We start from the raw sequence: 15448 nt of genomic DNA, 5'->3' as shown, positions 1-15448 counted from the left end.
CCTCCAGGCCAGGTGTGGCGGCTCATCCCTGTAATCCTAGCACTTTGGGAAGCCGTGGCAGAATAGCTTGAATCCAGGAGTTTGAGACCAGCTTGGGCAACATGGCAAAACCTTGTCTCTACAAAAAATACAATTAGCTGAACATGCCTGTATTCTCAGCTACCCAGGAGGCTGAAGTGGGGGATCACCTGAGCCCAGGAGGTCAAGGCTGCAGTGAGCTGTGATTGCACCACTGTACTCCTGGGTGGCAGAGTAAGACACTGTCTCAACAAACAAACACACAAACAAAAGCACCTCCAAAGATAATTGTTAATACTATAAATGAGTGGTCTGGAATAATTGATCTCTAAGGGATCTTCCAGGTCTGTGAGTCTATAAAATTTTACTAGGCACAAATAATTCCCAGAAATAACTATTTAGCAGAAAATTCTATTTGCATGAGTTATTCCCTGAAGTACTTAAATGAAAGGCCTAGTGGCCCAGCGATGCATCTATCATCCTGTTACTACGGGATAGGAGAACCCACCTAAAGCTATTAATAATTGTATTAAAATCTATAGACCTTCCCTAGATTGTTTTTCTGTTTACTTTGCGTTCTACATTATGCCACAGCAAACATACTCATAAATTATACTTGAACTCATATACTTTGTATTAGAGAGGGCATTGCATCTCAGTAGCAGTATAAGGGAGTGGTTAAGAGCACATAGTCAGACTGTCTTGGTTTAAATTCCAACTATAACTCTTATCTAGTTCATGATCTTGGACCAGTTACTTAACCTGTCTGTGCCTCAGTTTCCTGGTAAATGGGGATCTTAATGCCAAAATTATAGGGAAATTGTGAGGATTAAGAGAGGTAATACATGTAAAGTGCCTAGGACCGTACCTGGTACTTAGTAAGTGCTCAATAAAAAAGCTATACAGCTTCATTGTTATTAGCATATTCTGGTTCCTGTCACAAAGTAAGTGATAAATTATCATCAAACGAGTACTTTGAAAACCCAAATTGGGGCCAGGCATGGTGGTCTCAGCACTTTAGAGGCCAAGGCAGGAGGATCTCTGGAGGCTAGGAATTCAAGATCAGCCTAGGCAATATAGCAAGAACCCAGTCTTTACTTTAAAAAATAAATTCAATAAAACACTCAAAGCTGGACACAGTGGCTTACAACTGTAATCCTAGCACTTTGGGAGGCCAAGGTGGGTGGATTACTTGAGGTCAGCAGTTTGAGGGCAGCCTGGCCAACATGGTGAAACCCTGTCTCTGCAAAAAATACAAAAATTAGCCAGGCATGGTGGCACATGCCTGTAGTCCCAGCTATTCGGGAGGCTGAGGCAGGAGAATCACTTGAACCCAGGAGGCAGAGGTTGCAGTGAGCCAAGATCGTGCACTCCAGCCTGGGAGAGAGAGCAAGACTCTGTCTGAAAAGAAAAAAAAAAAACCACTCATCTTGGGGCTATTGAGTGTGGAGAAACTAGATAGAATTAGGGAGCTTTTTACCTCCTAAGACACAAAGAGTTCATGACAGCTGCATTTTTACCCTAACAGGTTGGAAAAGATAGAAATCTATGAATAGCTGAAGGCAGATCCAATACAATAACATACTTGAAACCTTGAACAAAAGCTTTTTTAAAGTTTGCTTAATGGAAACGTTACTTGGGAGTGGTTTTTTAGTTTTTTCAGTAGATGGCATCAATATAATATCCCTCATCTCCTCCCAAGGAAAGTTTTTTCTCTCTTTAGGGGAGATATATGGTAGAAATGTTTATTATTTACCCTAGTATATCCATAATTATCTTAAAGGTAAGTGGACTAAATGCTTCTATTAAAACACCACAATTGGCAGCTAGGATTTTAAAATAATTATATGCTGTTTATAAAAGACATTTAAAATTTAAGGATGTTAAAATGTTGAAAGTAAAAGAATGGAAAATAGGGGCTGGAAGTAGTGGTTTTGGCATTTTGGGAAGCCGAGGCGGGAGTATTGCTTGAGCCCAGGAGTTCGAGACAGGCATGGGCAACATAGGGAGACCCCTATTTCTAGAAAATTTTTTTTAAAGTAGTTATGCGTGGTGGCGTGCACCTGTAGTCCCAGCTACCCAGGAAGTTGAAGTGGGAGGATTGCTTTGAGCTGGGATGTTGAGGCTGCAGGCAGCCATGTTTGTGCCACTGTACTCCAGCCTGGGCAACAAAGCGAGATCATCTGAAGAAAAAAAAAAAAGAAAGAAAGAAATTTTTTAAAATTCACCAAAAAACCCCAAAGAAAATAGAAGGAAGGAAATAATATGGAATTATAGTAGAGAAGGAGAAATTAATAAAATAGGAAACAAACTTACAATAGAAATGATCAACAAATCAAGAAGTTGAATTTTGAAGACTAAAATAAATTTATAAATTTCTGACAGGACTGGCCAAGAAAAAGAAAGAAGCCACAGATAATATCAAAAATGAAAAGAGGAATACATCTCAGATTCTAGAGACATTTAAGAAATTAGAGGAAATTATGACCAAATTAGTGCCAATAAATTTGAACATTTACATGAGCTATTTAAATTTCTAGGAAATATATCTTACTAAAACTGCCACAAAAAAAGAGGAAATCTGAACAGTCCTATAACTGAAAAATCACGATTATATAATATTAAAATCTTCCTACATCCCCACTAATTACTAGTTTTTGTCATCTTAGTGAGCTATGTTTCTGTTTCTGCATCTGAGAAATGAAGATAGTAACATAATGCCATAGTAATATTGAAGGATTAAATGAGAAAATGCCTGTAAAAGTGCAGTGCACAGGGCCTAGCGTTTGCCACATGATCAATGCATGCTTGCCTTTTTTAGTTTCCTTTACAGCTATGGTGTATATCACTGAGTGCAGAATGTGTATGTCCTTCAGGCTGTCTCATGTGCATGCTCTGAAAGGTAAAGGGGCCTGCTCTTTGTTCTGAAGTAAAACTGCTCAGGGCATTAGGTGGATCTGAAATTTAAAAATAAAATTGAAAGTAAATCAATCTTTTCCTTAAATCAGATTGTCTCTGCTTTTGTTTTGCACACCTGCTTCAATATCAGTCTTGGAATTTTTTCCTGCTGTTGTGGGCGCAATTTCTGTGATATGTACAGAACCACCCTACTCCAAGCCTTGGATCCCCACCTTAGTGGCTTGGAAAAGGCTGTCACTTAGAGTTTACACTCCAGTCCTCACTATCACTGTCTCCATTCTTCTTGCATCTCCTCCTCTGGGGTGATTTCCCAGCCTGCTATTTGATTTCCTGTTTGTATAGTTCCCCTGATCTCCAGAGCATGTAGTACTCACTAGCCAGAATATTCCCCTTGTCTTCTGTGTTACATAAAGTTATTTCCAGCGTATCTGATCTCTTCTCATCCTTTCTTTGTCACTTGGGGGCTTTGCTCAATCTGTTTGTGTCACAATCTTTAGAAGATTCCCTCTTTCTTGATCAGAGAGCCCTTCATTCCTCCATTCCTTGCCTCTGCAACCATGAGGGTGTGACACAGATGAAGGTGTGACACAGATGAAGGTGTGACACAGATCTCATCTCTTCCTGGAATTCCCAATCTCAAGAGCTTTTCTTCATGGTGTTGCTGACTTAAATGAGGGTGCCTGCCAACCGTGGGGCCCTCACCCCGCTTAATGATGTTCGTTTCCTTGTTACAGTGTTGTGATGTATTTCATGTTGCTCTTATCTTTAAAATCGGGTTCATTTCCTTGTCCTAGTTAGGCTCCTCACCATACCTACTCTGTATTGTGTTTCTTCCTCATTTGCCAGATTTTTTTTTTGAGACGGATTCTTGCTCTGTCGCCAGTCTGGAGTGCAGTGGCGCAATCTCGGCTCACTGCAACCTCCAACTCCTGGGATTCAAGCGATTATCCTGCCTCAGCCTCCTGAGTAGCTGGGACTACAGGCATGCGCCACCATGCCCGGATAATTTTTATATTTTTAGTAGAGGCGGGATTTCACCATGTTGGCCAGGATGGTCTCAGTCGCTTGACCTCATGCTCACCTCGGCCGCCCAAAGTGCTGGGATTACAGGCACAAGCCACCACACCCACCCCTTCTGTCAGATTTTAAAAACCTGTTTCTTTCCCTCTCTCCATTCCCACCTGTTCAAATCCTGTCCTTCTTTCGGACATCATCTCAAAGGATATCTCTGAATGAAACTTCTTTGGCAACCCCCTCTTCTTGCCCCCTCTCCCCACAGGACTCTATTCCACGTAGAGCACTTAGGTTACTCAACCTCAAATTAAAATTATTTGTGTATACCTGCCAAAGGCCCTCACTACATTGTTGGGTACTTGAAGGCAAGGATTATTTCTTACTAATCTTTGCAGCTCCCACAGCACCAGCACAGTGCCTGGAATATGGGAGTTACTCAGGAACTATTTGATGAATTGAATTCATACGTGTAAGAATCCAGAAGATAAAGGAAAGTATTTCCTTTAGTTTCAGACTGGGACCCACCAGTGTCCTGATGGGTTTCACTGCTTGTTAGGAAGCAGGTTGTATGGACCTGGAGGTGCCAGATAAAACCAAGGCTTCCATAACACACATTCATCAACCCCGTTAGGGTTGTCTCATTCATTTATGCATTCATTCAACAGACATTTGTTGATGACTGAGTGCTAAACTCACAGCTTTTTTTTTCTTTTCCTGTAAAGTGAGATAACAGGGAGTGGGACCCTTCCATTAAGGCGTTTATAATCTGGTTGGAGACTTGGAAATATAAACAACTGACTGTAAGGCAAAGTGAAATTGGTGCTAGAATAACATGCAGGTCAAATTCTCTGAGAGTGCTAGTCCTTGGTTTCTGCAGGGCAGAAAAGAGGGACATTGGAAAAAATCAAGATGGTTCAGAAGAACCATGTTTTGTTCTGGTGGACTCATAGCATCACCATGATGACAATAACAAGGTCCCCGAAAGGGTGAAATCCTGACATTTCCAGCAACAACATGGATGAATCTGGAGGTCTTTATGCTAAGTCAAATAAGCCAGGCACAGAAACATAAATACCACATGATCTCACTTAAATGTGGAATCTAATAAAGTTGAACTCATGGAAGTAGAAAGTAGAACAATGGTTAACAGAGGCTTAGGGGAAGATGGGGAGGGAGAGAATGGGGAATTGTTGATTAAAGGGTACAAAATTTCAGATAGACAGGAGGAATGGGTTTTGAGATCCATTGCACGGGAGGGTGACTATAGTCAATGGTAATATATTATATATTTCAAAATAGCTAAGAGTAAACTTCAAATGTCTCACTATAAAAACAATAGGTAAGTGAAGTGATGGATAGGTTAATCAGCTTGATTTAATCATGCCACGTTGGATACATATATCAAAACATCACATTGTACCCCATAAATATATACAACAATGATTTGTTAAAAAAAAAAAAAAAAGAAAGAAAGAAAAGAAAGAAAAGAAAAGTGGCCGGGCATGGTGGCTCACACCTTTACAGGTTCCCAGCACTTTGGGTGGCCCAGGCAGGAGGATTGCTTGAGGCCAACCTGGGCAACATATTTTATTGCCTTATTAAAGATAAAAAAAACTTTTAAAAGTCCCCCTGAGCTTTTCTGGCCCACCTCTCATCAAATCCCTGGCACCGTCTCTGCATTTGATGAGAGTGCGAGGTAGAGTGGGTAGGAGCAGGCAAGTCAAGTTGCTGTAGACCTGTGCTGTCTAATATCACAAGATATAGCTAGCGGGCACTTGAAATGTGGCCAGTGTGAACTGAGATGTATTAAGTGTGAAACACACCCTGGATTGTGAAGACTTAGCACAAAAATAGAATCATTTTTATTTTTATTTTTTGAGACAGCATCTCACTCTGTCACCCAGGCTGGAGTGCAGTGGCATCATCTCTGCTCACTGCAACCTTGTGCCTCTCGGGTTCAGGTGATTCTCGTGCCTCCGCCTCTTGAGCAGCTGGGATTACAGGCGCCTACCACCATGCCCAACTAATTTTTGTATTGTATTTGTATTTATTTAATTTATTTTTATTTTTTGTTTTAATTTTGTATTTTTAGTAGAGGTGGTGTTTTGCCATGTTGGTCAGGCTGGTCTCAAACTCCTGACCTCAAGTGATCTGGATCCTTTCCATATACCACATACAAAAATTAACTCAAAGTGGATTAAATACTTAAATATAAGACCTAAAACCATAAAAACTCTAGAAGAAAACCTAGGCAATACCAATACCATTCAGGACATAGACATGGGCAAGGACTTTATGACTAAAACACCAAAAGCAATGGCAACAAAAGCCAAAATAGACAAATGAGGTCTAATTAAACTAAAGAGCTTCTGCACAGCAAAAGAAACTGTCATCAGAGTGAACAGGCAACCTACAGAATGGGAGAAAAATTTTGCAATCTACCCAACTGACAAAGTGCTAATATCCAGAATCTACAGAGAACTTAAAGAAATGTACAAAAAAAAAAAAAAGAAGAAGAAAAAACAACCCCATCAAAAAGTGGGCAAAGATATGAACAGACACTTCTCAAAAGAAGACATTTATGCAGCCAACAAACACATGAAAAAATGCTCATCATCACTGGTCATCAGAGGAATGCAAATCAAAACCACAATGAGATATCATCTCACACCAGTTAGAATGGCAATCATTAAAAAGTCAGGAAACAACAGATGCTGGAGAGGATGTGGAGAAATAGGAATGCTTTTACACTGTTGGTGGGAGTGTAAATTAGTTCAACCATTGTGGAAGACAGTGTGGCGATTCCATGGAATACTATGCAACCATAAAAAAGGATGAGTTCATGTCCTTTGGAAGGACAGGGATGAAGCTAGAAACCATCATTCTCAGCAAACTGTCACAAGGACAGAAAACCAAACACCTCATGTTCTCACTCACAGGTGGAAGTTGAACAATGAGAACACATGGACACAGGGCAGGGAACATAACACACCTGGGCCTGTCAGCGGGTGGGAGGCTGGGGGAGGGATAGCATTAGGAGAAATACCTAATGTAAATGACAAGTTGATGTGTGCAGCAAACCAACATGGCACATATATACCTGTGTAACAAACCTGAGCATTGTGCACATGTATCCTAGAATTTAAAGTGTAATAGAAAATAAAAAAGAAGAAAGAGAAAACAAAACAAAATTATAACCATTGCTTTCTTCTAATTTACATTTGTAAAGATTTCTGATTTATTTTGTTTTGGATCCCTTGTGTACAGCATAGAGTAGAATTTTGCCTTATGATTTAATCCAAATTTATTTTATTTTATTTTCAGTTTTATTATTTTTTAAATAAAAAATAGAGATGAGGTCTCACTATGTTGCCCAGGCTCGTTATGAACTCCTGGGCCCAAACGATCCTCCTGCCTAAGCCTCCCAAAGTGCTAGGATTACAGGTGTGGGTCACCACGCCTCGCTGAACCTTCTCTTATTTTAATACATTAGTTTAGCACATTTATATTTATCAAATTGACATACTTGTTATTATCAATATAATATATATAACTTTATATGATGCCTTCTATTATTTCATAGATTCTTTAAAAACTCTGATGTTGTGGTACGTATTTGGTTTTATTTTTTCTGAAAATCTGGAAAGGTTATATTTTTATTTTAGTGGTTGTCTTTATAATTTATATACTTAATCTTCCTCTTTTAGGCATTATCTATCAATCCCCTAATATGAATAAATAATGAAATTAGAATATTTTCTCATATTCTCCCTATCCTGCTCTTGATGACCTCTCTTTTTGCCATAGTTTTCCCATTTATTTCTTGGTTGGTTTAAGTTCATCTTCTAGTAGTTTCTTCAAGGAAGGCTCATGGCAACAATATTTCTGGAGATCCTGCCATGATTGGAAATGTCTCACCGTGCCTTTTTATGTAAACAGACAGAGATAAACACAACAGAATATCTTGAGAATTGACTCAGAAGTATGCCATGTGATGCTACCTTGAAGTCAGAATAACCTGCATTATAGCTAAAACAAACTTTAAATTACTATTCCTTTTTACCTTCCTCCCTTCCTCTCTCTCTCTCTCTCTCCACTCACTGCAGCCTCTGCCTCTGCCTCTGCCTCCCGGGTTCAAGCGATTCTCCTGCCTCAGCCACCCAAGTAGCCGGGATTGCAGGCGTGTGCCACCACATCTGACTAATTTTTGTGTTTTTGTATTTATTTTTTATTTTTATTTTTTGTAGAGACAGGGTTTCACCATGTTACCCAGGCTGGTCTCGAACTCCTGAGCTCAAGTGATCTGCCTGCCTTGGCCTCCCAAAGTGCTGGGATTATAAGTGTGAGCCACCACGCCCGGCCCCTTTTTTAGTTTCTTATCCAGCTACTCCCATATCAGACCTCATCTTTTAAAATTTTATTTTTTGTTTACCTCCCTCCATTCATTCACATGCTCATTTGAGAAGACTTAAGTTCTCCCAGCTTTGGACAATAACTGCTTTTAGAAACTGTAAGGTTTCAAGAGAACCGTTGTTTTAAAAATGGAGCATGTGTATTATGTGGCCAGTGTCTTCTCTCTAACTTGGTTATAAAACTAAAACCATTCTTCACTGCTCTAACATGCTGAATAAATCAACTGAGGGGGAGGGGGTGTTTATCTCTGTTTATATACATTATATGAGTTGTCATGAGGCTGTGTGACTTATCTAAGTGGAATATTGAATATCCATTGAAATGGATTTGTTAAGTCTTTTACATTATTAATGAGCATTTAAATGCAACAGGTATCATTTCAGGTGACTTAACATGAATGAATAAAAGTCAGTGCTATTCGATCATTTTTTGCTTGAGAAAAAAATAGACTTTGTACCTCAGAGTGAACTCCTCACCTTACAGAAGTATACTTTTCCAGCTTTTGCCTTAAGGTCTTCAGCCATAGGCCTCCTCACTACCTTTCTTCTTGCACCCTGGCATTTCCTACAATGTAAAACACTGGAGGATCTATGTGAACCCCTGGGTTGGGTCACTTGCCAGGCTCTAGTTGCCGTTGTTGTTTTTGTTGTTTTGTGCCACTCTCCCCTTGTTCACTGGGATTCTGCCACACTGCTGATTTTTCATGATGGTCTCTCCCTCTTGGACTCCACATTTGTAGTTCCTCCCACCTGGAACATACAATCTGCCTCCCTAGCCTCACTGCTGTCACAACTCAAATCTCTCAAGTACAGCTTTAGCTATCACTCCCGCAGGGCAAACTTCCCTTGCTTTCAAGTTAGACTAGATTCCTTTGCTACACACTTTCATGGTTTTCTTTTCTTTTCCTTCATAGCCCTTACCATAATTGTGTTTGAGTCATACTTCTACGATTATCTGCTTAATGGCTTCTCCTCCCCTAAGTGGGGACTGTGTCTGTCTTATTCATTGTATCCCCAGCACCTTGTACCAGCATGTCATAGACACTTATTACATAGTTGCTGAATAACTGGATGAATGATTCCATCCCAATATGGCTCCCACTCCCATCTTTCCACCATAACTCCTTCTGCATGATTACCAATTACCTCCTTGTTGCTGAACCCACTAGATATTATTTGGTTTCCATCTTGAATTCTTACCAGTATTAAACACTTGACCACTTTTTTCTTTTTTTGTTTTTTTGAGATGGAGTCTGGCTGTGTTGCCCAGGCTGGAGTGCAGTGGCCGGATCTCAGCTGACTGCAAGCTCCGCCTCCCGGGTTCACGCCATTCTCCTGCCTCAGCCTCCCGAGTAGCCGGGACTGTACAGGCACCCGCCACCTCACCTGGCTAGTTTTTTGTATTTTTTTTTAGTAGAGACGGGGTTTCACCGTGTTAGCCAGGATGGTCTCCATCTCCTGACCTCATGATCCGCCCGTCTCGGCCTCCCAAAGTGCTGGGATTACAGGCTTGAGCCACCGCGCCTGGCCACTTTTTTTTTTTTTTTTTTTTTTTTTTGAGACGGAGTCTCGCTCTGTCGCCCAGGCTGGAGTGCAGTGGCCGGATCTCAGCTCACTGCAAGCTCCGCCTCCCAGGTTTATGCCATTCTCCTGCCTCAGCCTCCCGAGTAGCTGGGACTACAGGCGCCCGCCACCTCGCCCTGCTAGTTTTTTGTATTTTTTAGTAGAGATGGGGTTTCACCGTGCTAGCCAGGATGGTCTCGATCTCCTGACCTCGTGATCCGCCCGTCTCGGCCTCCCAAAGTGCTGGGATTACAGGCGTGAGCCACCGCGCCCGGCCAACACTTTTTTCTTAAAACACTGCTTTTTGTGCCTTCACTTTCTCTCAGGATCCTTTGCTGGTTCCTCTTCACTTTTCCTAGTTCCTTGATGTTGGATGCTCAGAGCTTGGACCTGAGCTATGTCCTTTTTTAAATTGTATGTTCAGTCCCTCAATTATCTTGTTCTCACTTACTGCTTTCAATGAAGTCTATATACCAATGACTTCCAAATTTTATCTAGACCTTCAAGTCTAGACTTTCCCAGTCTGCTATATAGCATGTGCCCTATATTGCTTGGTCACTTTACCTGGATGTCTGCTATAGGCATCTGCTATAGTTTAGACGTTTGTCCCTCAACAGCTCGTGTTGAAATTTGATCCCAAAGTTGAAGGTACTGCCTAATGGGAGGTGTTTGGGCCATGGGCGTGGACAACAGATAAATAGATTAATGTCATCCCTCTGGGGTTGGGGAAGTGAGAGTGAGCGAGTGAATCGTTGCTCTGTTAGTTCCCACCAAAGCTGTTTGTTAAAAAGAGCCTGGCACCCCCCTACTCTCTCTTGCTTCCTTTCTCGCCATGTGCTCTCTGCACACCTTGGCTCCTCTTTACCTTCACCATGAGTGGAAGCAGCCTGAAGCCCTCACCAGAAGCAGATGCTGATGCCATGCTTATCATACAGCCTGCAGAACTGTGAGCCACATAAACCTCTTCTTTACAAATTACTCAGCCTCAGGTATTCCTTTATAGCAACACAAAATAGACGAAGACAGAAAATTAATACTGAGGAGTAGGGTGTTGCTATAAAGACACTTGAAAATGTGGAAATGGCTTTGGACTAGTTAATGGGCAGAGGTTGGAAGAGTTTGGAGGGCTCAGAAGAAGACAAAAAGACTAGGAAAAGTTAGGAACTTCTTACATATTGGTTAAATGGTTGTGACCAAAATGTTTATAGACATATAGACAGTGAAGGTCATGCTGACAAAGTCTCAGATGGAAATGAAGAACTTATTGGGAACTGGAGCAAATGTCACCCATATTATGCCTTAGCAAAGAACTTAGCTGCATTGTGTTCATGGCCTAGGGCTTTGTGGAAGGCCAAATGTCAGAGTGATGACCTAGGGTATCTGGTGGAAGAAATTTCTAAACAGCAACGCATTCAATTAGCGGCATGCCTACTTTTAACAGCTTATGATCAGATACAGCAGCAAAAAGAATGAGCTAAAGGTGGAATTTCTAATTAAAAGAGAAACAGAGCAAAACAATTTGGAACATTTATAACTTGGTCATGTGGTAGAGAAGGAAAGAATGTTTTCAGGTGAGGAATCCGAGGGTGATGTGGAGCAACCACTTGCTAGAGAGAGAGCCATGGATAAAAGGGAAGCAGGTGCTAATAGAACAACGGGGAAAAGGCCTCAAAGACATTTCCAAAATCTTTGAGGTCATCCCTCCCATCACAGGCTCAGAGGCCTATGAGGACAGAACGGTTTCAGGGGACAGGCCTGGGGTGCTTTTGCCCTGTGCCACCACAGGATATGGGGGGCATCCCAATTGCTCTAGCTCTAGCCTGAGCCCAAACAGCCCCGGGTACCACTCAGGCTGCTGCTCCAAAGAGTGTAAGCCTTAAGTTCTGGCAGCTTCCTCATGGTGTTGTCTGCAGGCTCCCAGAATGCAAGAGTGGTAGAGGCTTGGCAGCCTCCACCTAGATTTCAGAGGATGTATTGGAAAACCTGAGTGCCCAGGCAGAAGCCTGCCACAGGGTCAAGCCACTGCAGAGAAACTGTACTTGGGCAGTGCCTAGTAGCTGAGGAAGCAGGGCTGCTGCCCTCCACCCTAGCATTATGGAGTCACCAGCAGCATGCACCTCAGTCTGTGAAAGCCTCAGGCACTCCACTCCAACCCACCCATAAGAGCAGCCATGTAAGCAGCGCTCAGCAAAGCCATAGGGGTAGGGCTGTCTGAGGCACTGGGAGCCCATCCCTCAAACCAGTGTGCCCAGAATGCGGGACATGGAGTCAAAGTGTATTTTGGAGCTTTTAGATTTAATGTCTGCCTGTCTGCCCTACTGGGTTTCAGACTTGCATGGGCCTGTGACCTTTCTTTGGCCAATTTCTCCTTTGGGGAATGAAAATGTTTACCTAATGCCTGTACAACCATTGCATCTGAGAATTAAATAACTTGTTTTTGATTTTACAGGCTCATAGCTGGAAGGAATTTGCGCTGAGTCTCAGATGAGACTTTGGACTTCAGACTTTTAAGCTGATGTTGGGACAAGTTAAGGCTTTTGGGACTATTGGGGTAGAATGCATTTTGCATGTGAGAAGGACATGAGTTTGGGGGGAAAGGGGCAGAATGTTATAGTTTGGATGTTTGTCTCCCCAAGCCTCATGTTGGAATTTGATCCCAATGTTGGAAGTGGGGCCTAATGGGAAATATTTGGATCAGGGAGGGTGACCTCTCATGAATGGATTAATGCCCTCCTGGGTGGGTTGGTGGGGCAGGTAAAGGGACAGAGTTCTCACTCTATTATGCTGGTTGTTAGTTTCCAGGAAACCTGGTTGGTAAAAAGAGCCTAGCACCTCCCTGCTCTCTCTTGCTTCCTCTCTCACCACGTGATCTCAGCACATGCTCATTCTCCTTCCCCCTTCCCTTCTGCCAGTAGTGGAGGCAACCTGCAGCCCCTCGGCAGAAGCTGAGCAGATGCTGGCACCATGCTTATTGTATAGCCTGCAGAACCATGAGCCATATAAACCTCTTTCCTTTACAAATTACCCAGCCTCAGATATTCCTTTACAGCAACATAAAATAGACAAAGACACCATCTCAAACTTGGCCTACCCAAAATTACACGTTTGATATTTTCCCCAAATGTGCTCCTCAACAAATCTCAGCTGAGAGTATCTTCATCCATCCAGTTAGTCATGCCAAAAATCTGGGAGTCAGCCTTTCTGCTATCTTCTCCTCAACTCCCATAAGCTAACCCTTTACCAAGTTCCATGGATCCTACCTCCAAAATAAATCTTGGATCTGTCTATTTCACTCTACCTTCACTTCCACCATTTATCCAAGTCCAAATCACTATTCTCAGCTGGCATATAGCAGAAACTTCAACCGGTCTCCTTGCTTCCATTCTTCCTGTGCCACCAGCACTGCCACCACTACCAAAGAGCCTCTCTCCTTGGATAGTTCTAGACTAAAATTCCTGCTCTCTAACTCTCTTTTCCTAACTCTTCTTAGTGCTTTCTTCAGGTTTGTTAATGGAAAGTATGTTAATGGTTCCTTAGGGTGGCCTCTATTAATCTCTTTTATTGAATGTGGATTTTACTAGTTTAACTTTCATTGTCAACCTTATTTCCAAGTTCTTCAAGAAATTTTACGGTTTTTGGTTTTTCGTTGCTCCTTTCGTTTGTTGGGAATAGCTAGGGGTGAGTAACTGAACAGCTGATGAAGCAATGGAGAAAGCCATAGTCAGGATTTTATAACTGTTCTGACCTTTGGGACACCAAGGACGTATGGCACACTGATTTTTCTTGTTAGTACACCATGTAATCCAGACCTGCAATAACCCAGTATCTGTGATAAGTTAAGGGGAGGCTGATAAGTCACAGACACTGGGCTATTGCAAGTTATCCAGACCCAGTAACTGTGATGCGTTAAAGTCTCCCCTAGATATATGACTCCACAGGATTAATTTTTAATTAATTATATTTAAAACTCCAAATAAGTTTTTTTCTTTTTCTTTTTTTCCCAGGGGAAAGCAGGAATGCACTTCCTCACTATCACAAATTATGCAGTCGAGTTTCCCGCATTTGGGGAAATCACAGGGGTAAGCACACCTATGGAGTGCAACGGATGAGCCTCGCCCTGGGAAAACCGCATTCCTGATCATGGCATCTCCCCTGCCAGGTAAGAATTCAAATAGGTTTTTACATAGAGATTTATCAACAACTTGTTAGTTGTATTCAGTGTTGAGAGTGTTTCAAAGTGCTGTGCTGTCTGGGAAAGTTAAGCAGAGGCCCAGAGAAGCTGTGCCAAGCAGGCCACCAGCAAAGGCAAAGGCAGCATTTAATAGCTTATTCAGTAAAATGCCTGGAAAAGTCTGTTCCTCAGCACTATGAATGTTGGTCTTTGTTAGGAAATTATGCAGAAGTGTCACAATACTATAATAACAACTTGATTTTTTTGTTTTTAAAATGTCAGTTTTTTTTTTTTTTTTTTTTTTTTTTTTTTTTTTTTTGAGACAGAGTCTCGCTTTGTCGCCCAGGCTGGAGTGCAGTGGCCGGATCTCAGCTCACTGCAAGCTCCGCCTCCCGGGTTTACGCCATTCTCCTGCCTCAGCCTCCCGAGTAGCTGGGACTACAGGCGCCCACCACCTCGCCCGGCTAGTTTTTTTTTGTATTTTTAGTAGAGACGGGGTTTCACCATATTAGCCAGGATGGTCTCGATCTCCTGACCTCGTGATCCGCCCGTCTCGGCCTCCCAACGTGCTGGGATTACAGGCTTGAGCCACCGCGCCCGGCCTAAAATGTCAGTTTCTTAAGACTCCTTATCAAGTTCTTCTGCTCTGAAAAAACAGAATCCTTATCAATTCATCCTTTTACCTTCTCTATAAAGAGCCCTAGTCATAGAATATATTTCTAAATTTGCCTTCCCCTCCTCCAAATCTCTGCTACCAGGCAACAACCTTCAAGACAACTTTAAAGTGTTACTGCTCAGGAGAAAACAAATACAACTCCAGTGTGGCCATTACGTCATTATTCCAGTGGCTTTTCTTTGGTTCTGTTTTCATAATTTAAAGTCCAAGAAGTGTCTACTTAAAGTGGCCCTCAGCTCTTAAGCTATTCCTGGGGTCTTCTCCTTCAGCTTCACCCGTTGGAAGGACATGCTTAGAAGACAGTGAGGAAACCCCACAAAGCAAAGAGGGTTAAACTGGATTTTAAATTCAGTGGGTAAGTGAAGGCAAGTACCTCATCTCTCCAAGCAAGACCTTCTTAGCTGCTAAGTGCAGAAGCTCCTGGAGGAACCAGTCATGCACAGCTAAGAGCTATGGGAAGTATCTAAAAGCAAAGGACCTGACTGATTCTATAAGTAATCCCTGCAAAAATCCATTCCACTGCCTTGCACATCTTGTAATGCTCTCCCACCCTGCACCTACACGTGCACGCATGCGCGCGCATGCAAACACACACACACACACACACACACACACTTCCCTTTTTGTCATTATTGGGGCTCCAGAACTTGATCTGTCTTCATCATCAAATTTTTG

The 15448-nt window shown here is 42.1% G+C and overlaps 1 protein-coding gene and 1 non-coding gene across 4 annotated transcripts in view; one reads left to right on the top strand and one right to left on the bottom strand.

The window, feature by feature from the left end:
• The window catches only part of LOC105493119 (telomere repeat binding bouquet formation protein 2), a 43064-nt gene extending 27935 nt beyond the window's left edge, over positions 1-15129 (top strand). The window contains exons 8-10 of one of the 3 annotated variants that reach the window (XR_011606096.1): positions 12376-12453; positions 13931-14085; positions 15043-15129. The gene's annotated coding sequence lies outside the window, so the exon portion shown is untranslated. Of the gene's footprint in view, positions 1-12375; positions 12454-13930; positions 14086-14855 lie in introns of all 3 variants that reach the window. The other 2 variants (XR_011606095.1, XR_011606094.1) reach the window with 2 other exon arrangements.
• Positions 13928-14093, bottom strand: LOC112428697 (U1 spliceosomal RNA). The gene has a single exon (XR_003020752.2). It is a non-coding gene; the product is annotated as a U1 spliceosomal RNA (small nuclear RNA).
• Positions 15130-15448: the final 319 nt, after the last annotated feature.

This window comes from Macaca nemestrina, chromosome 7 (assembly GCF_043159975.1).
Source record: "Macaca nemestrina isolate mMacNem1 chromosome 7, mMacNem.hap1, whole genome shotgun sequence".
Classification (NCBI taxonomy): Eukaryota; Metazoa; Chordata; class Mammalia; order Primates; family Cercopithecidae; genus Macaca; species Macaca nemestrina.
Note: the sequence above shows the minus strand (reverse complement) of the source record. Positions and strands in the feature narration are given on the sequence as shown.